This window comes from Lethenteron reissneri, chromosome 36, assembly GCF_015708825.2.
Source record: "Lethenteron reissneri isolate LAM-NWPU_2019-01 chromosome 36, ASM1570882v1, whole genome shotgun sequence".
Lineage (NCBI taxonomy): Eukaryota > Metazoa > Chordata > Hyperoartia > Petromyzontiformes > Petromyzontidae > Lethenteron > Lethenteron reissneri.
In genome coordinates this window covers 5,854,523-5,878,564 of record NC_083814.1, presented here as the reverse complement: position 1 = coordinate 5,878,564, position 24,042 = coordinate 5,854,523, and the positions used below count along the sequence as shown (strand labels likewise).

General features: G+C 45.8%; 1 protein-coding gene across 1 annotated transcript in view; it reads right to left on the bottom strand.

Moving 5' to 3' along the window:
- Positions 1-24,042, bottom strand: part of LOC133351052 (1-phosphatidylinositol 4,5-bisphosphate phosphodiesterase eta-2-like) — a 367,788-nt gene that overhangs the window by 132,453 nt on the left and 211,293 nt on the right.

Below are 24,042 nucleotides of genomic sequence, written 5' to 3'. Positions count from 1 at the left end.
TGCGATGGCTAGCAGCCAAAAGCCGCTGCTACCCCCAAGTAGGAGCGCGATTATCACCAATGCACATTGCGAGACAGCGGACAGAAGCCCGCATGCGCGCGCGGGGATTTTAATACCCAAACAGTAGCCGGGTTGAGGGGCCTTCAAAAAGCCTGTAGACCCCGCGTGAGAATAATGTGCATAAAGATCAAGCAAGAGGTACGGTTTTACAAAGTTTTGCCACGTACAGATTCATGAAGGGAGGTAATCCAATTGCAGAGATACATTTGCAGTAGCGCAATGTTCAGACCCGTCCCACGCCATCAAGTCAATCATGAGCGCCTCATTTTAACAATGCACTAATGAAACATTTTCTTACGCACTGCAGCGTGGCAACATAACCCAAGAGGTGATACTGATCATTAGGCATCGGTAGGTGACTTTACATTGTCCAACCGAAGCACTGTTTTCTAATTCAACAAAACGATAATATTTCCACACCGCTCATCTTGTCAAGAAGCAGTTGTAAATATGCCCTGCGCAGATCATGCTTTATTAGCCTGACACTAATGCCCATCTTATCCTGTGCAAGTGTTCGGTGTAATTTAAAGATTCATCATGAAAATAGTATTCATGCCCTATGTACACGGATAATGATCAACCCTCAAAGAGACTGCTCGTACATAGCCAGACCTAAACCCATTTCCAGCAAGTGAAAAGACATTGGTCGCACTTTGATAGGAAACGTAGCGGCACACCTTAGCTTGCGTGGCAGCCCAAGATAGAGACAAAAAAGCCCTACATTTAGTAGTAGGTTTTTACCCTTTAAACTGGTACAACACTGACACCTTTATACAAGGCATCATGTTTGCAATAACCACGACACAAGCAGTCAAAATGCAAACAAAAAGAAACAACTCTGATAATGATAATGATTTGCACTGTCCTTGAAGTTGATTGGTCCACACCCGAGACAGCTTTCCTTAGAGCCTAGTCTCCATTGGTGTTGGACCAAATGACGCCAAAAAGGCATACAACTCAAAAACAGTGCACTATCAGAGTATTGAGAGCTCGGGGTAAGCATTAACACTATGAGACCTTCCTACATTGCTAACCAAAGCTTTTAGCAGCATCTCCAGCTGCAACACGAGCGCAATATGAGCGGGGTGTGAGGTGTGCGACGTTCGTGCATTGCTCTTGTGTCTTCCTTACGGCGAGGGTGGATGGTCAGCGATCATTTTACGACGTTCGTGTGCCCAAGTCGGTGAGTGAACCAGTGGACGGGCACCGGGGTGGCCTCGCGGTGGATATCCTGAGCCGCTCTCGGCAAAACGATTGAAGTTGGCAGCGGCAGTCGCTGCGCGACTCTCCGGTTGGAGATCAGTGGCCGCGCTCGCGCCGTGGGGCTACCCTCGATACGCCCAGCTGCCGCACGGTGTTACGGTGCGGTTCAACGCGGGCCATCTATTTGCGAGCTAAATCGAAACCAGGGGATTCTTCGGCGCGGTTGGTAATTAAGCGCTTGCTCAGGGAGGTTGGGGCATCGTCACTAAAGTACTGTGGGAGGGCGGTGTGTTGTATCTATGCCCTGTTTTCCAAAAAATATTATTAATTTTTATTATTTTTATCAAAATTTCATAATCCGGCATATACGACAGGTGTGTGGAAAGAATCGTCAGGGATTCATCCGACGAGCAACTGGACGCTTCTGTGCGATGTTAAGCCTGAGCTGGGTGAAGCGCCCACACGTGGAATGGGGCCACACAGACAGGTGTGTACGACGCAAATACATAAAGAGAATTGGGCCTCAGGGAGGAGAGGGCATATCGCAAGGCGGATGAATGGAATGAGTTCTTGCTTAATACTCTTGGCAATAACACGGGTCTATTCAGTTGCACAGCCAACTAAAAAAAAATTGCTTCAATTATACCATTGTAATCACGGCACACACACAGCAATCTTTTTTTTAAATGCAGATTTCGGTTTGGAAATTGCAATATATTACATGTGCTATTTGAAAAAGCATGCGATTGGGATTTTACTATATTTTTTGTAGATGACCCCCTTTCAATGGTTATGGAAAATTCTACTCGAGCAAACATGTGTGGTGCAATGCAAATGATGCAGGGAAGCCATGTAGCGAGCAAAAAAAAAAACTCATTCGTAGTGCTTGCACAGAGGTAAATCATGTTTACAAACCACTACATTCATCAACAATGGCTTATAAAAGAAAAATATATGACTGTGGTGATATTGTGGCAAAGGCACTCTTTCAGCAGAGAGAAAGGGCACGGGGAATGTAGTCGGAGATCACTCCGTACACTCTTGAGCCCTGAGAATAAGGCGACAAATTCAACAATTTGTTACGAAGCTCAGGCTCAGGCTGACACGTCTGATCAGAATCAGAATCGGGATTATTTATTTACACTGGAGAAATCCGATGAGCTATGAAGCAATTTTTCATGTACGTCCAGCAAGGGCAGGTCAGAACGTTACAACAACAACAATAATAAACGATGCCAAAACACGATCGCAGTGCAAAGTATAGCAAAGGTAAACAAAGTATGGGAAAGGTATTGATGGTTCAGTCGTAAAATATCCACGCATCAGAAGATCTTGTCCCAACCCTGCTGCCTTTACAAATTTTTTTTAATGTTAAGAACTAACACAACAGCAGCAAAGGGTGCACTGTGTGTTGTCGGGAGGTGGCACACGGGTCAGATGTTTTCCGGTTTTGGAGCTCAATTATGGCCCAGGAGACATGTGGCAGAGAGGGGAAAAAACCCGATCTCAATGTATTCCATCCTTCGTAGGGAACATTAATCCTGCTGCTTTATCAGATTCCAGAGACAAATCAGTGTCATGGCCAGGAAATTCCATTTAAGGCCAAATGTGGGGGGCAGACTTAATGTTGAGGGGGGCATATCCCCTATTTGTAATGCTCAAAACACAGACTTACAAAAATAGCCATATCCGGTCAACTGTGGCCTCAAATGCCCTCATACTAGGAATAATAATAATAAAAGAGAAATTAAACGTGTCACTTTACGTGATCGTACCAATGTGTGCCTGGTGCCATGGGATATGATCGCACCCATGTGTTTCCTGTGCCATGGAAACATTAAATCGGAGGAGGCCGGGTGGCTCCAGGGAGACAATTCCCACATTGGAGCACTGACTCAGCACCCGCGCTCAGGCCTCGGCTGAGCCGTTCCACATTCAACGGGTTTTCATTGTACGGAACAATGTCGCATACCTGGCCACCGCGTACCCATCATGACCATTTCGCCACTCAAACCCGATGTGGTTATATGTGCGCGGTGTAGGTGTCATTTCTAGATTTGTTTGCAAATCCGATCTTTTCATATATTCAGTGTCATTTGCATTCGCTCGCTTCTAACGCTCAGTAAAGCATTCGCCAGAATTTAAAGTAGTTTGCGATTTACTTGTGTCCAATAACCTGTTCATGTGTGACGTAACTACCATTTCAATATATGTTCACATATCTGACTTTTTTCGATTTAAAGCTTTCGTAACTGCAGGGATTCATCTTCTTGGTTCTTTCGGCAAAGTCACGTAGGACGGCTGCTTGCGCTGTGTCAGAAACGTCGTGAGAATTATTTTAGAATGTTTTATTTCTTCTTATTTAATTATTTCCCTTCTACGTGACTTTACCGAAAAAACCAAGAAGACATATCTGACTTGTTCTAAAAGAAAAAAATATACTTTTTTTTTAAACACGCTTTAATGAAATGTACTGTCCGAGCTGCCCCTCCCCCTGACCCCTTCCCCCATCGCCCCTCCCCTCCTTCCACATCCCCCGCCCCTCGGCGTGGCTCCCCGAGGCTTGCCGTGACGTAAGGGACCACGTGGTGATTTACAGGCAACGTGAGTTGAGCGTGGACAATTAATGAAATATAAATAAAAAATTTTTACGATGGAATATAGTATTGTCATCAGTATGACATACCTATACCAGGTTTGCAGTCGATACGACATTGGGAAGACGGTTTAAATTGAGTTACAAGATTTGAGGATACGACAACAGACGGAGTGAGTTAAATAAAAGCGTGTAATAAACCAACATTTTTTTACTATTTTTATTTTACTAAGTAAGGCCGACTGAGCTACACAGCTCTTTTTTCAGAAGCGACCTGGCCACAAATGATAGCCCAACGAAGTGGCTTATCGCGTGGACATTTATAGCAGCCAAATACTCTAAACACATAGGGAAAAACCAGAGGACCCGGAGAAAAATCCACGCGACCACGGGGAGAAGATAAACACCCCAAATATACAGCAGGCGTCAGGATCGGGATTGAACCCACGACCTCCTGTATACCGGGCGAGGGAGATAACATCTCGCCACCATGGCATCTCATATACGACGTGCTGTAAAGCTGGTCGGATCGTCTGAACCAAGCCACTGATGACTGCACTCTAAAGGAAAAGCCATTGCATAAATGAGGTGTCGCATACACTTTTGGTTCATGATGTAAATATTGGCAAAAAAAACCCATAGAGTACACTGGTCACACTGTGTGTTGTTGCCAGTAGGACAAATTGGAATATAATTAGTCACCCTGACTCATTTAACAGTTCTGTGCATCCCTTGCCACGTAAAAAAAAAAAGTGTCACGTTCACAATTCTTGCAAACTGCATTCGCACCTATGAGGCGTGGTGGCAACTGTTGTGGGGGGGGGGGGCGGTGGCGCAGTGGTTCATACGCCGCTTCATGAACCCAGTGAGCAAGAGGTCAATTGGCGTCTGAACCAGTGCTGGGCGACGCTTCACCAGCGCACAGTGAGCAGTGTGGTGAAGTACGGTCAATCAATTCTAGATTTGAAGCTTTCGTGACTGCAAGGATTCATATTCTTAGGTTTTTTCGGTAAAGTCACGTAGGTATAAAATTTAAATTAATAAAAGTAAAATAAAATAAAAATAAAAAAATCACGACGTTTCGGAAGCAACACAAGCCTCCGTCTTCAGGTGGAACCGTCACAGCCACGACAGCTGTATCAAGTAAATGAGAGATCGCAAGAAATACCACCCCGTATATATAATGGTTGAGGGGGGAAGGGCCAGGAACGGCACACTTTTTTATTAATATGGTAAGGTGAGGCTTAAGACTAAGAATAGACTGCATAACAAAGGACTGAGCCTTTGTTATGGAGAGGTGCGGTTTGTAACTAACACCTAGCATACATAACAAAAGTGTGAGAAAAGAAAGCAAGTAAAAACTAAAACTGGTAAAACAACAAACTGGTCAATCAACCGCCATAACCGGCCCACCACGGGGAGGACTTCATCCATCAGTGGATTGACAAAGGGCTCTAACAAATGGAAATCGTTCTTTTTTTTTTATAACGATTACACAGCTGAGAGATGCACTGCAAGTCCACGATACATATCCAACGGAGGCAAATGATAAATAAACTACGACGAGTGTAAATGAGCGTAGCAATTCAATAATAAAGAGTGTTAAGAATTATTTTTTTAATATAAGAATATCACTTTGGTCTGGTTTTTTTTCTGAGATTTTGGAAATTTTCATTAAGTTATAAATGCGGTCATATCCTTTATTGACAATCCCATTTTTGTATGATTGTTGTAAAGTACATTTTAAAGGTAAGTGATCGTTTCGCACTGCTCTCATATCTGATGAACTGGATGTGCTTGCTAATTCATTTACAAGCACAAAGCTAAAAGGCATTCACGAAAGCCATTGACAATTTCACACTGGAAGTACTATTAGTATTATTCATATTAGATCGTAAGGAAGAAAATAATGCACACGTACACGATGTGAAATTTCCAAAAACACGCACACACGGATGCATCCCAAATAATGCCACAGACTAATTTCACACCCTTTTAGTCGCTTAGCAGTTGCGGAGTACGCAGCGGCAATGCTACTTATCCAACTAAAATCAGTCACTTTCAATTTAACGTTGAGGGTTATTTCCTGCATGCCATAACGGCAGCTGCGATCAACCCAGTGTACAATCAGCGCACCACAGCTCCCTGTGAAGCGTGCGCTGTTTATACATGGGTATCGTGAGCTGTGTTGCAGGCGCATCGATCGCAAGCAAGCCCTCGTGTTTAGCTTCAGGAGTGCTTTCGATTGCTTCTTTCACACGGTGCACCGCCAATTAGCCCGCTGGCACGCAGCAACTGTTTTTCTTTGACACCTGCTTTTGTTGTTGCTGCAAATTCTAAAAAACCGAAAGTGTCGCCTCTAACGTGCAACAAGACTCGTAACGGCAGCAGCACGGCGGGGCAGGTGTTATACATCCTCCGTGCGCTTTACGTTCAACAGAGGGACGTCAACGCTGCTAAAGGATGATACCGGGAGATGGGAATGTGTTGAGAATACCCTTGACGCTCGTTGACAGCTCAGTTCCCTACCCCTCACTCCCCCTCTCTATCTCCTGTTTAGGCTAAAACACAACAACAACAACCGCCATTCACCACGAAGTGGCGGTGACGTCTCCACGGCGGTTGTGCCAGGCTATGTGCACTTGAAGGCCACGTCAAGTGGCTAAAACACGGAGCTTACTTGCACCTGTACGTACATTTATTCCTGGTGATTCCATAGTGCAATTTTTCGATTCGATTGTGTTTAGGTTACTGTTAAACGAACATATGGAGTTTACCTTTACCGAACTTTTTCTGGCACCTCTTGCTCTACTCTTAAATATTTGCACTGTTTTTTGTTATTTGCGTGAAAATTGTTTGCGACCGTTAAACACCTCGTTTGTTAGTTGTGTAATATTCCTTAAGGATCCTGTCCTTGTTCTCAGCAATATTCACGATGTTTTTGTCTCTGTTTTCTTGTCGTTGCTGTGCTCACGGCACCACGGATCTCCCGTGGAACATAGCCGGGCAACTGGGTCAAACTGGACCGTTGTCCGTGTCACAAACACAAATACACTCGAACACCACGAGATGTGGGCTTATGTGGCGTCCAAATGAGACACTCAGTTGGTTGGATGGAAGAAAGCGTAACGAGTTAGTGCTAGGGCAGGTTCAGTGGATGAAACGTCCAACTGTAACAATTCAGAGAACGCGTAAGATCTGGATTGTACACACGGCATGTCAGAAGGTGAAGGCTTGCTGGAGGAAGGTCGAGGAGGTTGGATGTTGTGGAAACGGCCGAGGGGTTAAAGAGGGAAAGGCACCGCTTGATGACTTAAAGAAAGGCCGGCTGTTTGCCGTTATGCAGAGCAAAGCACAAGGTCGTGTGGTACAGAGATCCTTCAACTGAGAACCCTTAGGTAGAGAACTCGAGGGAGGGATTTGAAGTTTTCGTGACTGCAAGGATTCATACTCTTTGGTTTTTTCGGTAAAGTCACGTAGGTAAAAAAAGAAAAATATATTTTTTTAAATAAATGAAATTAAATTATTTATTTACATTTTTTACCTACGTGACTTTACCGAAAAAACCAAAGAGGTCGAGGGAGGGACTGTGCCTGCAAACCGATCGCCCTTTGTCGCACCATTGCCGGATGAAGCCCCCACTGACGCATTGCCAGATACGGGGGTTGTTTGACCATGCCTCACCACGCTGGTCGGTGTGGGAGCGGTGACGGGAGGTCCGCTTGAGAAATGACTCAACACTGATGTTAGCCATGGCCAGGAATCACACTCGGGTAGCCGGACTCATAAATCACAACAACAAACACTGCGCCACCAATCCCCCCAACGTGCCCACACTGCAAATTATATTAACGCAGTATTTAATTGTGCTTTTTTTTGCAAACTGCTGTGTTTTCACATTTTCTGCCCGTGGCCAAATAATGCTTATGAAACCTTCATGAGAGGAAAATTTTAAACACTGCCCTTGTGCAGTTTGTGTCTTTTTGTTTCACATCAATATAATGTTGTATATATTGACTTAACATGCCTCCAGCAGTCAATGTCCTCGGTACCAATGACCCATTATTACGATGTATATTTGTACACTTAAGTTAACGGCAGTTGTATGTTTTTACATACACCTCACCGTACACCGTGCATACATAGAGAAAGATAAAAAAAAAATAGTTTAATTTCCAATTTATTGTCATAGCCTGACAATTGTCGTGAGTGAACAACTATCAGAGTACATAGCCAAACCGCACCTTCGATAAGCGCGGTTGGCTGTGTACGGCGCGAAAGAAACTCAACATACGTGCATACATACGATGAGTGGGCATCCACAGAACAAGTCACCATTGTGGTAGTGGTAGTCGAGCGATAAGGGGCCGACTGGCTGACCGGCATGCGAGTGGCTGGAGAGAATCGGCGAGGGCTCGGTCATCAGTCGACCTGACCGCTGTACGGCCGTTTGTCAATCCACTGCTGGATGATGGCCTTCCAATGGCACGTGAGTCAATGGGCGTTGTTGGAGTGTACTTCCCCATGCTCGCTACTGACGCGAGGCTCAGCAGGGGCACGAACTCAGGCGACGCGGCTCACAGCACAGAGCAATAAACAGCAACGTTCTCCTGCGGTGTATACACTGAAACATTTATATTTATTCACACTATTTTCGACCACTTGCTTCGAGCGTATACAACGTACAATATATACGCGTTAAACTTGTTATGTATAAAAGGTAATTCGTTTCGGTCAAAGAAAATGCATCCGTGTAAAGTATATATTGCACGGTAGTTTCTACCGTGTGTATGCAATGTGCATAATAGCATACTGCACAGCATTATTTTGGCAAGAAAGAAAAGCGATTTGTATATGAAAGGTATGTCAAAATGTGCCGGCTGGTAACGTAGAAATGCAAATGCGATGCAGTGAGTCCTCAGGGGTGTTTGTGAGACAACGTGTAGAATGCAAGTCCCACACAGGCGACAAATAAACTGTCAGCCTGGCGATTTGGCGTCAACAAACGCCGCCTTGTCGGGGTGCATAACAAAGCACGGAAATATTGTGTCCCTTGCCTGCGCAGTGCTAGAGCAAAGCTTGCGTCGGTCTCTTGTATTGCAATAGAGGCCACTTTAATTCCCTAATCCACTCAATCATATGATTGTGCCATTGTTGACCTTTGATTTCGAAAATAAGATTCACGATGCTAGCTTTTTGAATATGAAATATCATCATCATTGTGCATTTAGGCACCCATTTATTTCCGCCCAACGTTATTTTTTTCCCATGACGCTTTGGGGGTAATCCATAAAGTGTTTGCCTGGGCAAAGGATTCGGGTGGAAATTGCGGTCAGGACCTTATGATGCCGTTAATCTTATAATCGGCAACGTCAAACTGAGGTCCTGGAGATCGGATCAGACTACTGAGCCGAAACTAAATTTTACGTCGGCATTATTTTTTGTTTACTAGAATTGTAACGATATTTATTGATTTTTCTGTATCAGTGACTAGTGTTTGATTACGGGTAAGCAGGGCCTTTGTGTGCTAATAATATTGTTTCATTCTGTGTTGTGCCCTCCGTCATTGTCTTAACCCCATGGGCCACAGAGGGAAGCAGTTTGCTCAGGCTGATTGGTAAGTGCATCCGAGTGAGTGGGCTTTAATGTGGTCTTCGGCCCTGGCATCAGTACGGTGAATAGAGAAAAAATTAACCCGTAAAAACAAAGTTTTTCACTCTAAATCCTTTATATGCGTGGCGGCTAGAGTCCTCTCGTCCTCTGGCTTGAGATGGCTGCCACCTATGGGTCAGATGATTGTCTGCCAGCATTAAGCAATTGGTAATTAAATATTTTTAAAAATTTCCCTAAACAGTGTAAAACTTTGGAAAAAAAATTTCAGGAAAATTAATTGTCACGCACAACGAGTCTGTGTGGAAAATGTCAGCTCGATTGGATCACGGGAAGTGGGTTAAAAAACGATCGAAAGATTTGCATGGTCGTAAGCAAGCAAGCAAGCACGCAAGCACGCAAGTGTTGTATACTAACCCTTCTTCCATAATTGAGATTAATAATATTTGATGATTTTTATATATTATCTTTTTACTTGTTTTTTTTAATGAGTGAAACACACCAAGCGCAGCAAACTGCAAAACACCAGGTGTTGTTAAGTAATGAACTGGAGGAGGGCTAGGATGGCAGAATTTGCAACCTTGCTTCAAGGAAAGATAAGGCCTGATGAACGGGCACATGTCACCCGTGCAGGCGGCAGAGACAGTGGGAGTGTCAGCCAGACATAGTTAAGGCAAAAGCCCAATCATCCTGCATGGTTTTAAAGTAACGTCAAAATTCGAAATTCAACAACAGAGTAGGCTAAATTATCGATCCTCGCGCTCGCTCAAATTGGAGACCAGGCTGCGAGCTACATCAATGAACCATTGCCCATTTGCTAATCCAATACTGAATGTTAATATTACTGAAGTCAAAACGAATTCTATGACCTCAGCACATAGGCAAATAATAGGGCAGTGTCGACTCAAAGGCAATGGAAGAAACAGAGGCGCCTTTGTCTAAATCACAACCACAGAAAGCCAGGAATCATCACTGATTGTGTGTTCAGGAATTCCGAGCTAGTTAGAACACGTGCACAGGGGGGGAGCTGATGTAAACAACCTGCGCGTCTGGATGTGAGGGGGCCTTGGACCTGGAATCAAGAATAAACACTCCCAGAGCAGAAGGTGGACAGGGGGAGAGGTGATTTAAAAGAGGGTTGTATATCTCTCAAGGCACAAGACCCAGCTGAACAACACGGCTGCGGGGGTCACCAGAAGTTCGCATTCGCCTAGTTAAGACAAAAAGCTCAATTATTCTGTATTGCTATTAAAGTAACGTTAAAGTCGGAATTTAACAACAGGGTAGGCTAAAGTTATCGATATTCACACCCACTCCAATTAAACCAGGCCACAAGTTACGCCTACTGAACCATCACCATTATTAAGTCAATATGAAATGTTATTTCCATACTTCAATACTTTCTATACAATTCGACCCGAAGCATATGACAATCAGAACCTTCCTAAGTCAAAATTGAATCGCACCCAGACAGGAGCGAATAGTCAATATAAGGTTGAAGAGGGAAGGAAATCAAGAGCACGGCGAACTGCAAACGTAAGCAAAAAGCCGGGAACAACACCAGCCCAGCAACAGCGAGTGGGGCTTCGACAGGCCATAAAGTAGAATAATAACTCCCGGGGTCAGGGGACACAAGAAGAAGCAGGCAGACAAAAACCAGAACTGACTCCAAGGTTCAACCGCCCTCACCTACTCAGGGGTGACGGAAATTAATGAGGCCTTGAATTAACGGCAGGCAACAACAACGGCGAGCAGAGATAGGGTGGGGCAAAGACTGCGGGCTAGGAATGCAACTTCGTGTCAGTAAAGCCCTGACAAACAAGTTAAGTTAAAGACATCACAATACATAATATCGCACATAACATCAATGTTAACGCTATTCACCGTAAACTATATTCCGCTTATATAACCATCCAGGCACCAAGGAATACGAATTCCTAGGATCAAGAAACTTACCCCTTAACCTAAGATATCGGAAATAAATTAATAGTAATAAGTATATGCATGAAAGACAAAGTAAAACTTATGGAAAAGCCAGGATAACGGGATGAATCACCACCAGGTCGAATATAAATACATAATAAAAAAAAACGATGTTAAACCCAGGGTCGGAGAGAAAGGGAGATCCCGGCCGTCTTTGTATCCCCGCAGCGCGGGATAGGAGTGTGTATACGCTCGGGGAAACACCTACACTTGGGTCGGGAACCACGATGGGAAACGACAGACCTTAGGTTACATACAGAATCATAACTGTGAAATAGTAAGGGACAAATGTTAACTTAAAACTTTTAACCATTTCTTTGTGCGCCGGGTCGGAGAGAGTGTTGCCCCCCTCCAGGTTGTGCAACACGAACAAAGACGCCTATGAGACGATTTGTAACGTCTGTGTTTTGGGTTCATGAAGAAGGCCAGACAAGAGATAAATTGCACCCAGACAGAGAGACGACTTCGAGACAATTTGTAACATCTGGTTGTTTGCTCGTGGGTTTTATGGAGGGAGTTGACAACGGAATATACCGTCAGTGATGCACACAAGGACATACGGACACACACATGGACACACCTGCCTACGGACAGATCCTGACACAGCAAAAATCGGAAGCCCCGCCTTGTGGGCGGGATCCAGGGGGATTTTTCAGCATAAAGGAACGGATCCTGAACATTGGAAACCAGTGCGACGGGAGGGTCCACTCAGAAGCTCGACCGGGAGGGTCGACTCAGGAACGAGTGCGACGAGAGGGTCCACTCAGGAGAGCGACCGGGAGAGTCGGCTCAGCAGGAGTGCGACCAGCGGGTCCACTCAGGAGTGCGACCAGAGAGTCGACTCAGGAGCGAGGGCGACCAGCGGGTCGACCCAGGAGCGAGCTCGACCGGGAGGGTCGACTCAGGAGCGAGCTGCGACCAGCGGGTCGGCTCGACTCATCTTCAGCTCGTCAATCTCTGCTGCCGCCGGAGATCTCCGCTGCCGCCGGTGGTGAGCGTCGCGACTTGGCGACGATCCAACGCTGCACGCTACGAGCGAGTTGTGGGCGCCACCTACCGACCGGGTTCCGAACTGCGACAGCGTATCAACAGCCATCCGAGCCAATTCACCACGGTGACAGGAGAGCGCCTGATACGTATGACGCGCACCGCCCCCTCACCACACGACCACCAGGCGTCTGTTTGACATAAAGAATCGACTCCGAACACTGACTATTCAAGACAACTCTTACCACTCAAACACACTCGAACCCATAAGTCATCCGTGGCTGGGAAGGCATCACAACGAGACCGAGTGGTGGCCTCCGTCGTATAAGAGTATTCTTAATTTGTATCTTTAATATTTAGTGGGCTGTACTCTTAATCGCATAAATTCCCAACAGATCCATCAATACGAACTGATTCTTGGCACCTCCTTCCGCCGAGCCACGCTCACGTGGGGAGTGGTGGCCCACCGGATCCTTATCAGGTGATCTGGTCCCCAATTAGTAAACTTGGTATAAGATAACGATCTTCGGAAAAGGAGCACCGTCGCAGGCCCTTACTCCGAGCCGTTCTGCTGTCAGATAACCTGCCGATGTATCTGTTGAGATTGGTGCCTTTAAGAATAGTAACTGTTTTGATTGTGTTTTTTTTTATCGCCGTATAATCTTTCAAGTATCTTTCAGTCATAATCGCCGCACGTACTCGCATCCTCTACAGAATATTCAACTGTTCCGTGACCCAAGGTGTTAACAACGTGATAAGGGTTGCGTATGATCAATAAGGAGTGCGGTACTGCGTGAACAATATTGAGTATAATCATTTATTAACGTTAAGGTTTTCTTAGCATAGTATTTGCACGTTTTAACGACTCTCTCTCTCACTAACAACCATCGCGTTAGGCGGGATCCATGTGCAGTTGTCGAAGTGAAATCCGACAATCGTTGATGATACTGTATTGATGCCGTATTGACGTTCCGGGATTGAGAGTTCGCATACTATATCATAGTTAAGGTTGAATTAGTAATAAATTGATCAATACAGAAGTGGTTGTGTGATTCTTTCCTGAAATCTATGCATAAGATCTGCTTCTGCGTTGAGATTTGAACTTGGTGACCTTAATAAACACACTAATACATACTCAGTAAATGTTAAAGCGATAACGGGGTGAACCGGGGTCTGGTTATCATAACGACTTGCGTTATCATAATTACACCCACTCGCATAATTAATACGATTACCTCTCGAATTGGCATAATTAAAATGTGCGTAATTACATAATTAACATATTTCCGGATAATTACACATTTGGCCAAATTTCATTAATTATTATTATTTCCACTGAATATTCATAACCCACACATACAACATAATAATTCACCCACGCACGCATACAACATAACAAATTTTCATAACCAACATATACAACATAATGGGGGCTCGTCTTCCGGGATCTCTCGCAGACAGTTATGCATGAATTCAGGAACGAATCACTGATGTGTTAATCAAAGTGTTGTGAACTAACGTTGCCTTGTGATTGTAAACGGGGGTATACAAACAAAACGCGCTCTGAAGGGAGGTACCAGAGTAGCAGAGTATAAAAAAGACAGCTGGGCTGAGATTATTTGCTCGAGTTAAACTGACGCATCCTGTGATACAATTGTTTATATGTGCTCTGAAAGGGAATTCTAGAGTAACTCACGACGCACATGAGATGTTAGAATTAAGATACACTCTTAAGTCTATTAACCACACTACATAATAGAGATGGCACAGGATCCACAACATTCTGAGTTTGACACACCAACGCATAACACTGATACAGAGTGGACCTCTGAGGAGGAGATGGAATCTATGGAAAAACAATATCGGGAATTTGTGTTAAAACGTACTGGACGGACTGCTAGCCAGCAGACGGAGCAGAGAGATATATGGGAGGGGAGCCATACAGAAGATGTTAAGGCCCATAGAAGGAAACTACTTAAGGACGTGATGAAATGTGGCAAAGCCAAACGTGACGTAAAAATTGCAGAAATAGCGAGGGTAGACTCGTATCTCCTCGCACAGACAGACAGAGAAAGATTATGGAATGAGGAAAAATTTGAAAGGGAGAGACAAGAGAAACTGTCCTTAATGGTGCAGGTAGAGCGTCTGCACGCCCTCGTGAGAGAGAAAGAATCCGCACTAAATGCACCAGTGAAACACCCAGACGTTGATACACAGAACACATACGGGAGTAACAATTTACCACACTCCGAGCCACGGGGACGTAGCCCAGGGCCAGATCCCACAATGAGTGTGGCTACTATGCAAAGCAATTTTGATAAAGTAACACCCTCGCAAATCGAGGAGAGAGAAGAGGAAATAATAATACAAACGGGAAAACATGAGGCCGACCACCCCAACGTTAGAGAGAGACAAATAATTAACCCTAAGTCATCAGGATACACTGTAATGATAGAGCGGGAAAGGGCGGAGCTGGTGCAAGACGGGAAACATGACATAAACAGAACACCAGGCAGACGCACGCTACGCAAGTATGACCGACATGATGCAGATGACAGAGACAGCTCACCAGAGAAACGCACCTCGCACAAACACGACCAACACGACACACGTAACAGGAGCTCACCAGAGAGACGCACATCACACAAGCATGAGCCATGGGATAAGCAGAAATCACCGAGCCAAGTTGACCCACGTAACAGGTGCAAAAGGCACTACAAAAGTTATGTTAAGCAGAGCCATCGTGATGGTGACGGCTCATCTGACACTGACTTCTCTGACAATGACCAACACGACACGGATAACAGGAGCTCACCAGAGAGACGCACATCACACAAGCATGAGCCATGGGATAAGCAGAAATCACCGAGCCAAGTTGACCCACGTAACAGGTGCAAAAGGCACTACAAAAGTTATGTTAAGCAGAGCCACCGTGATGGTGACGGCTCATCTAACACTGACTCCTCTGACAATGACCAACACAACATGGGTACCAGAGAGAGCTCACCAGAGGGACGCATGACATGTAAAAATCACCCACGCAAAACCACCCGCACAAAAAATCCCAGAGACAGGAATCCCGATAACCATGAAGCACGAGACAAACATAAATTCAACACCTCACCTAGCAGGCACCACACACGTAGTAGGCAGCATGAAGGTCGAGGACAAAAACACTCACCACATAGACACCGCTCAAGGAGATCACGCACACCAACCCACAAGCACGAATCACAAGACCCACATAAGGAAAACAAGAGACACAAGCAACGGGACAGATACGAATCCTCGGACAGAGGGAGATCACGACACAGACACGGGACACATGACAACAGTGATAGTGGAGACAAGGGTAGCTCAAGGGAGCACTCCTCAGGAACCGACACCACTGATGACGAACAACACACTTTTAACAGTAAGACACTAAAACTAATGGACAAAGCACTCGTGAGAATTCCCTATTTCGATCCACATAACAAAAACAGGGATATCCACACTCACATAACTACAGTAGAACAGGAGGCTAAGATCCGGGGTCTGGGTAAATCAGCAGAAAAGGCATGTTTATTATCAAGGAGCCTACATGAACCCGCCAGACCATGGGTAGCCTCCCTGCCAAATAGGGTGAAGAGTGACTTTAAACAATTGAGCCGAGCAGTAGTTAAGAGATTTGGGGAATACTCCACACTATCCGAGGGATTGAACGCGGCAAAGTTGATGACCCAGCGTGTAGACGAAGACCCACGAGATTATCTCCTGCGCCTTAAGAAAGCATATTACGCAGGGGACGTGGACAATGCCCAGGGAGATAAGACAGTCTTAAAAGTGATGTTCTTCCAATCATTGAGACCTGAAATAGTGAGAATAGTAGGAATGATGTTGGACCCCGAGACTGCCTCCCTACGCCAGATTGAAAGCAAGGCCCACACGGCCTGGGTGAACGGACGGAAAACCACTGGCATAGCCAAAACCCACATCGTCACCAGAGATAAAGAATGCCTCGATCTGGAGGGAAGCGAATCTCCAAGGAATAATATTAGCGCCACACGGGGTGAACATGAATTCCCCCAGGAGAGGGCGCCTAACCCAATAGAATCAACACCCGTCCACAACACGCTGAATAACGTTCCACGTGAGAGGAGGAACGAGGCCAGAGGAACATGGCACCCACAGCCGCCCCCACCATGGAATGCAGAAGAGGGCGGAGGCTGGAATTATGGAGGAGGAGGAGAGAGTGACGGGCCATACCTACACCGCGGAGGCCGACACCCACCAAACCAGTCACCATATCGTCCCCTACTGCCGCCTCCACCAGCAATAGAGCATAGACCACCGTTAGCTAACAGGAATCGATATGCTCACCACATTAGGATGGAAAAAGAGCTCCTAGGGAGTATGAAGACTTCCATGCAAGTAGCGAAGGGAAGAATACCAACTATACCCACACAGGAGGAGGACACACCCAGAGCAAAGGTAGCCCAAGTGAACGTAGAGAAGACAAGAAGCCTCGAAGCAATCACCGAAGTGGTACCAGAGGGAAAAGGGTACCATCTGGGGGAATTGATTCCCGTAGGACCAGTCGGACGAGTCCACGTGGAAGTAATACTGCAAGACACCCTGACCAGCCAGGGCCTTTGTGATACTGGAGCAGAAATATCCATGATATCCAGAGAATTATTTGACGAACTCCAGACTGCCCTCCAGAGGAAGAATGAAACACTACAAATGATGCCAAGTAAACTTACCTACTCAGGATGTGAAGGGACCCACATGCGACCTTTGGGCAAAGTTATGACGAAGTTGACGTTCAACAAAATCAACATGAACCATCCCCTATATGTCGTACAATACCCAGGTAAAGAACTGATTTTTGGGATCGAACTACTGAATCGCCTGAAACCCATTGTGAACCTTGAATCCCGACAAATTTGGGCACAGTCAATGCCGGAGAAACAAAGGGACTCAGAAGATGAAGACGTTATGAGAGACTCCACGGGAATCCAAGTGATAACACAAGAGCTCGACGACCTATCAACGACAATCAGGAACGAAGACAAGCTCCCCGCAGGAATTCGAATCACTCAGCTAATGACTAACAGACTGAGAGAAGTCCGAAAGGAAGCCGACTTAGAGTCAGTATCACCGAAAGACCGTCCCCTCATGGAGTATATACCGCCCCCTGGAGGCCAAACCGACGAACTGCAAACTGATGAAGGAGAACCCAAGGGCAAGAGCGTATTACCCTCGGATGAAGCCAAGGCAACTCAACCGATAGTAACGCAAAAGGAACTTTCAATTGAGCCGCCCGAAACCACGAAGGCCCTAGATCCAAACCAAGAGGGAAGAGTCCTTACAATAGAAGAACAAATAGAACAACAAATTGAAGCAGCAGACGCCCTCGAGAGGGAGGAGAAGTCAAAGCTCGCGACACCAGCGAAACTCACAGACGTTGAGCCACAAAATAAATATGGAAGTAACATCAAATCACTCTCTTGGGTACGTGGACAGAGTCCAGGGATTGATCGCACAAAAGTTAAAGTAAAATCGCCAGGACATGGTACACTAAGGGCAGAGGCAAAAACTGAAGGGAAATGGCAACACGAGCGACACGGCCCTGGGCGCGCACACAGAAAATGCACACCACTTAAACACAAGAGACACAGCACAGACCAAAGTGACAGATTGCCTGATGATAACTTGTTTGATGATGACGCTGTCAGCAATCAACTTTCGGAATACCTGTTCACCAGTAAAACCCTTAAGTTGATGGACAAGGCTCTAGTCAGAATTCCCGATTTTGACCCCCACAATAAGACTATGGATATCCACACACATATCGCGACAGTGGAAGAGGAGGCAATGATTAGAGGGCTGAGGAGACGGGATGAAAAAGCGAGTTTGTTGAAACGGACCTTACATAAAGAATCTATTCCATGGGTAAAGTCACTACCACACAAGGTTAGAAATGATTTTAAACAATTGAGCCTGGCAGTGATTCGGAAGTTTGGAGAATATTCGACACTCACTGAGGGGTTTTATGCTGTAAAATCGATGACCCAGGGCATGGACCAAGATCCACGTGACTACCTCGTCCAATTTAAAAGAGCGTATTACGCAGGCGATGTGAATCAATACCACGAAGGGGATAAAATGTTCAAAATAATGTTTTTTGAATCCTTGAGCCCAGAGATTACAGAAAGGGTGAGAATGGTTTTGAATCCAGAAACCGCATCCTTACGCCGCATAGAGAGCAAGGCGTACATGGCATGGTTATACAGAGCTAAGAATCATAATTCGGATCCAGAACACAGGGAGAGGGATGAGGAACCCAGCCTCTCAGAGAGGAATAAAAATCACCGAGCAGTCCCACCATGCAGAGAGCAGCAGAAACGCACGCACACATGGCAAAATAACCCAGAGAGAGGTTGGCACGAGAATGAGAGCGGCACAAAGCCGAACATTCAGGAGAATCGCAGGAGGGGGAGGTTCAGAATAGAACCATACCAACACCCCATGCCCCGACATGCGCAAGGTCAAGATTACCCACAGGGATGGCGAAGTAACAATCCAGGAAAAATTTGGCACCCAAATGGGAAAAACACTGGGCCAAGGGTGCAGGAGAATCGTAGGAGGGGGAGGTTCAGAACAGAACCATATCAACACCCCATCCCACGACACACGCAAGGTTCAAATTACGCACAGAGATGGGAAGATAACCACCTAGCGGGAAGGTGTTACACATACCGCGGAGGTATGGATGCGAACATTCACGAGAATCGCAGGATGGGAGGTCAAACACAATCGATACAATTCCGACCAATTCCTCCACCGGCTATACCAGGAGGGAATAGAGGAATAACACAGAATACGGTCCAAATACGTGATGAACCATCCACAGTGATTGAGAGCGGGCAGCCCATACGCGCCACACCCGCCGAGGTGTTAAACCCGGCGCTCAATGTGAAATACAGGCAGGCTGCAAGTGACAGGGCGGGCAAAAACGTGGACAGTGCTCCCGTAAATGACGCGCGGATCGAATACAAGGACAGGGTTGCATTGAAGCGTGATCGGACAGTACAAAAACAGACAGCAGGGACACGCCCTGAGGAGCGCAGGCATGAGCCTTTGAATGGAAAATATCCAAGGGAAACCAAAAATTATGTGGATCGGAGTGCTAAAATGGAGACGAATGTCCATGACGTATCGGGAATGGTGTTGAAATCCAACACACTAGTAAAAACAAAGAGGGCAACATTACGAGGGACAGAATTAAATCGACACACGGACTCGGCAAATGTGCATGTAATCGCAGAGAGAGCGAATGCCTCGAACCAAGGGTCAAAGTGGGTCGGGTGCGCGAATTCTGGTTATGTGCAGCACAATTTTTCACCACACACTCCCACGACACAGAGAGTGAGAGAAGAAACTACAAAAACGAACCCCGAAAACCGTGATCGAATTATCGAAGTGATAAGTGGTGAACGAGGCAACATGAGGAAAGTAACGCATAAATGCGTTCGAAACCGCTACCTAGCGTTTCCCAGGATTTAACAAAAACAAAAATGAATATTCGTCGGAGTCATGATGTGTCAGAACCGATGTAACGCAATATCGATGTTTAACGCTTGTTTAATTTTCTTTGCTCAATTCAAAATAACCATGTTAAGTTGTGACACGTACGCGCGCGTTGTAAGGAATAGCAGCAAAACTTGAGGACAATCGATGGTTCATGATGGAAGAAGGGTATACATTTTTTTAAAAATAACCCGTGGCCATTTGACCACTGGTCATTTTTAAAAGGGCGGAATGTTGTATACTAACCCTTCTTCCATAATTGAGATTAATAATATTTGATGATTTTTATATATTATCTTTTTACTTGTTTTTTTTAATGAGTGAAACACACCAAGCGCAGCAAACTGCAAAACACCAGGTGTTGTTAAGTAATGAACTGGAGGAGGGCTAGGATGGCAGAATTTGCAACCTTGCTTCAAGGAAAGATAAGGCCTGATGAACGGGCACATGTCACCCGTGCAGGCGGCAGAGACAGTGGGAGTGTCAGCCAGACATAGTTAAGGCAAAAGCCCAATCATCCTGCATGGTTTTAAAGTAACGTCAAAATTCGAAATTCAACAACAGAGTAGGCTAAATTATCGATCCTCGCGCTCGCTCAAATTGGAGACCAGGCTGCGAGCTACATCAATGAACCATTGCCCATTTGCTAATCCAATACTGAATGTTAATATTACTGAAGTCAAAACGAATTCTATGACCTCAGCACATAGGCAAATAATAGGGCAGTGTCGACTCAAAGGCAATGGAAGAAACAGAGGCGCCTTTGTCTAAATCACAACCACAGAAAGCCAGGAATCATCACTGATTGTGTGTTCAGGAATTCCGAGCTAGTTAGAACACGTGCACAGGGGGGGAGCTGATGTAAACAACCCTGCGCGTCTGGATGTGAGGGGGCCTTGGACCTGGAATCAAGAATAAACACTCCCAGAGCAGAAGGTGGACAGGGGGAGAGGTGATTTAAAAGAGGGTTGTATATCTCTCAAGGCACAAGACCCAGCTGAACAACACGGCTGCGGGGGTCACCAGAAGTTCGCATTCGCCTAGTTAAGACAAAAAGCTCAATTATTCTGTATTGCTATTAAAGTAACGTTAAAGTCGGAATTTAACAACAGGGTAGGCTAAAGTTATCGATATTCACACCCACTCCAATTAAACCAGGCCACAAGTTACGCCTACTGAACCATCACCATTATTAAGTCAATATGAAATGTTATTTCCATACTTCAATACTTTCTATACAATTCGACCCGAAGCATATGACAATCAGAACCTTCCTAAGTCAAAATTGAATCGCACCCAGACAGGAGCGAATAGTCAATATAAGGTTGAAGAGGGAAGGAAATCAAGAGCACGGCGAACTGCAAACGTAAGCAAAAAGCCGGGAACAACACCAGCCCAGCAACAGCGAGTGGGGCTTCGACAGGCCATAAAGTAGAATAATAACTCCCGGGGTCAGGGGACACAAGAAGAAGCAGGCAGACAAAAACCAGAACTGACTCCAAGGTTCAACCGCCCTCACCTACTCAGGGGTGACGGAAATTAATGAGGCCTTGAATTAACGGCAGGCAACAACAACGGCGAGCAGAGATAGGGTGGGGCAAAGACTGCGGGCTAGGAATGCAACTTCGTGTCAGTAAAGCCCTGACAAACAAGTTAAGTTAAAGACATCACAATACATAATATCGCACATAACATCAATGTTAACGCTATTCACCGTAAACTATATTCCGCTTATATAACCATCCAGGCACCAAGGAATACGAATTCCTAGGATCAAGAAACTTACCCCTTAACCTAAGATATCGGAAATAAATTAATAGTAATAAGTATATGCATGAAAGACAAAGTAAAACTTATGGAAAAGCCAGGATAACGGGATGAATCACCACCAGGTCGAATATAAATACATAATAAAAAAAAACGATGTTAAACCCAGGGTCGGAGAGAAAGGGAGATCCCGGCCGTCTTTGTATCCCCGCAGCGCGGGATAGGAGTGTGTATACGCTCGGGGAAACACCTACACTTGGGTCGGGAACCACGATGGGAAACGACAGACCTTAGGTTACATACAGAATCATAACTGTGAAATAGTAAGGGACAAATGTTAACTTAAAACTTTTAACCATTTCTTTGTGCGCCGGGTCGGAGAGAGTGTTGCCCCCCTCCAGGTTGTGCAACACGAACAAAGACGCCTATGAGACGATTTGTAACGTCTGTGTTTTGGGTTCATGAAGAAGGCCAGACAAGAGATAAATTGCACCCAGACAGAGAGACGACTTCGAGACAATTTGTAACATCTGGTTGTTTGCTCGTGGGTTTTATGGAGGGAGTTGACAACGGAATATACCGTCAGTGATGCACACAAGGACATACGGACACACACATGGACACACCTGCCTACGGACAGATCCTGACACAGCAAAAATCGGAAGCCCCGCCTTGTGGGCGGGATCCAGGGGGATTTTTCAGCATAAAGGAACGGATCCTGAACATTGGAAACCAGTGCGACGGGAGGGTCCACTCAGAAGCTCGACCGGGAGGGTCGACTCAGGAACGAGTGCGACGAGAGGGTCCACTCAGGAGAGCGACCGGGAGAGTCGGCTCAGCAGGAGTGCGACCAGCGGGTCCACTCAGGAGTGCGACCAGAGAGTCGACTCAGGAGCGAGGGCGACCAGCGGGTCGACCCAGGAGCGAGCTCGACCGGGAGGGTCGACTCAGGAGCGAGCTGCGACCAGCGGGTCGGCTCGACTCATCTTCAGCTCGTCAATCTCTGCTGCCGCCGGAGATCTCCGCTGCCGCCGGTGGTGAGCGTCGCGACTTGGCGACGATCCAACGCTGCACGCTACGAGCGAGTTGTGGGCGCCACCTACCGACCGGGTTCCGAACTGCGACAGCGTATCAACAGCCATCCGAGCCAATTCACCACGGTGACAGGAGAGCGCCTGATACGTATGACGCGCACCGCCCCCTCACCACACGACCACCAGGCGTCTGTTTGACATAAAGAATCGACTCCGAACACTGACTATTCAAGACAACTCTTACCACTCAAACACACTCGAACCCATAAGTCATCCGTGGCTGGGAAGGCATCACAACGAGACCGAGTGGTGGCCTCCGTCGTATAAGAGTATTCTTAATTTTTATCTTTAATATTTAGTGGGCTGTACTCTTAATCGCATAAATTCCCAACAGATCCATCAATACGAACTGATTCTTGGCACCTCCTTCCGCCGAGCCACGCTCACGTGGGGAGTGGTGGCCCACCGGATCCTTATCAGGTGATCTGGTCCCCAATTAGTAAACTTGGTATAAGATAACGATCTTCGGAAAAGGAGCACCGTCGCAGGCCCTTACTCCGAGCCGTTCTGCTGTCAGATAACCTGCCGATGTATCTGTTGAGATTGGTGCCTTTAAGAATAGTAACTGTTTTGATTGTGTTTTTTTTTATCGCCGTATAATCTTTCAAGTATCTTTCAGTCATAATCGCCGCACGTACTCGCATCCTCTACAGAATATTCAACTGTTCCGTGACCCAAGGTGTTAACAACGTGATAAGGGTTGCGTATGATCAATAAGGAGTGCGGTACTGCGTGAACAATATTGAGTATAATCATTTATTAACGTTAAGGTTTTCTTAGCATAGTATTTGCACGTTTTAACGACTCTCTCTCTCACTAACAACCATCGCGTTAGGCGGGATCCATGTGCAGTTGTCGAAGTGAAATCCGACAATCGTTGATGATACTGTATTGATGCCGTATTGACGTTCCGGGATTGAGAGTTCGCATACTATATCATAGTTAAGGTTGAATTAGTAATAAATTGATCAATACAGAAGTGGTTGTGTGATTCTTTCCTGAAATCTATGCATAAGATCTGCTTCTGCGTTGAGATTTGAACTTGGTGACCTTAATAAACACACTAATACATACTCAGTAAATGTTAAAGCGATAACGGGGTGAACCGGGGTCTGGTTATCATAACGACTTGCGTTATCATAATTACACCCACTCGCATAATTAATA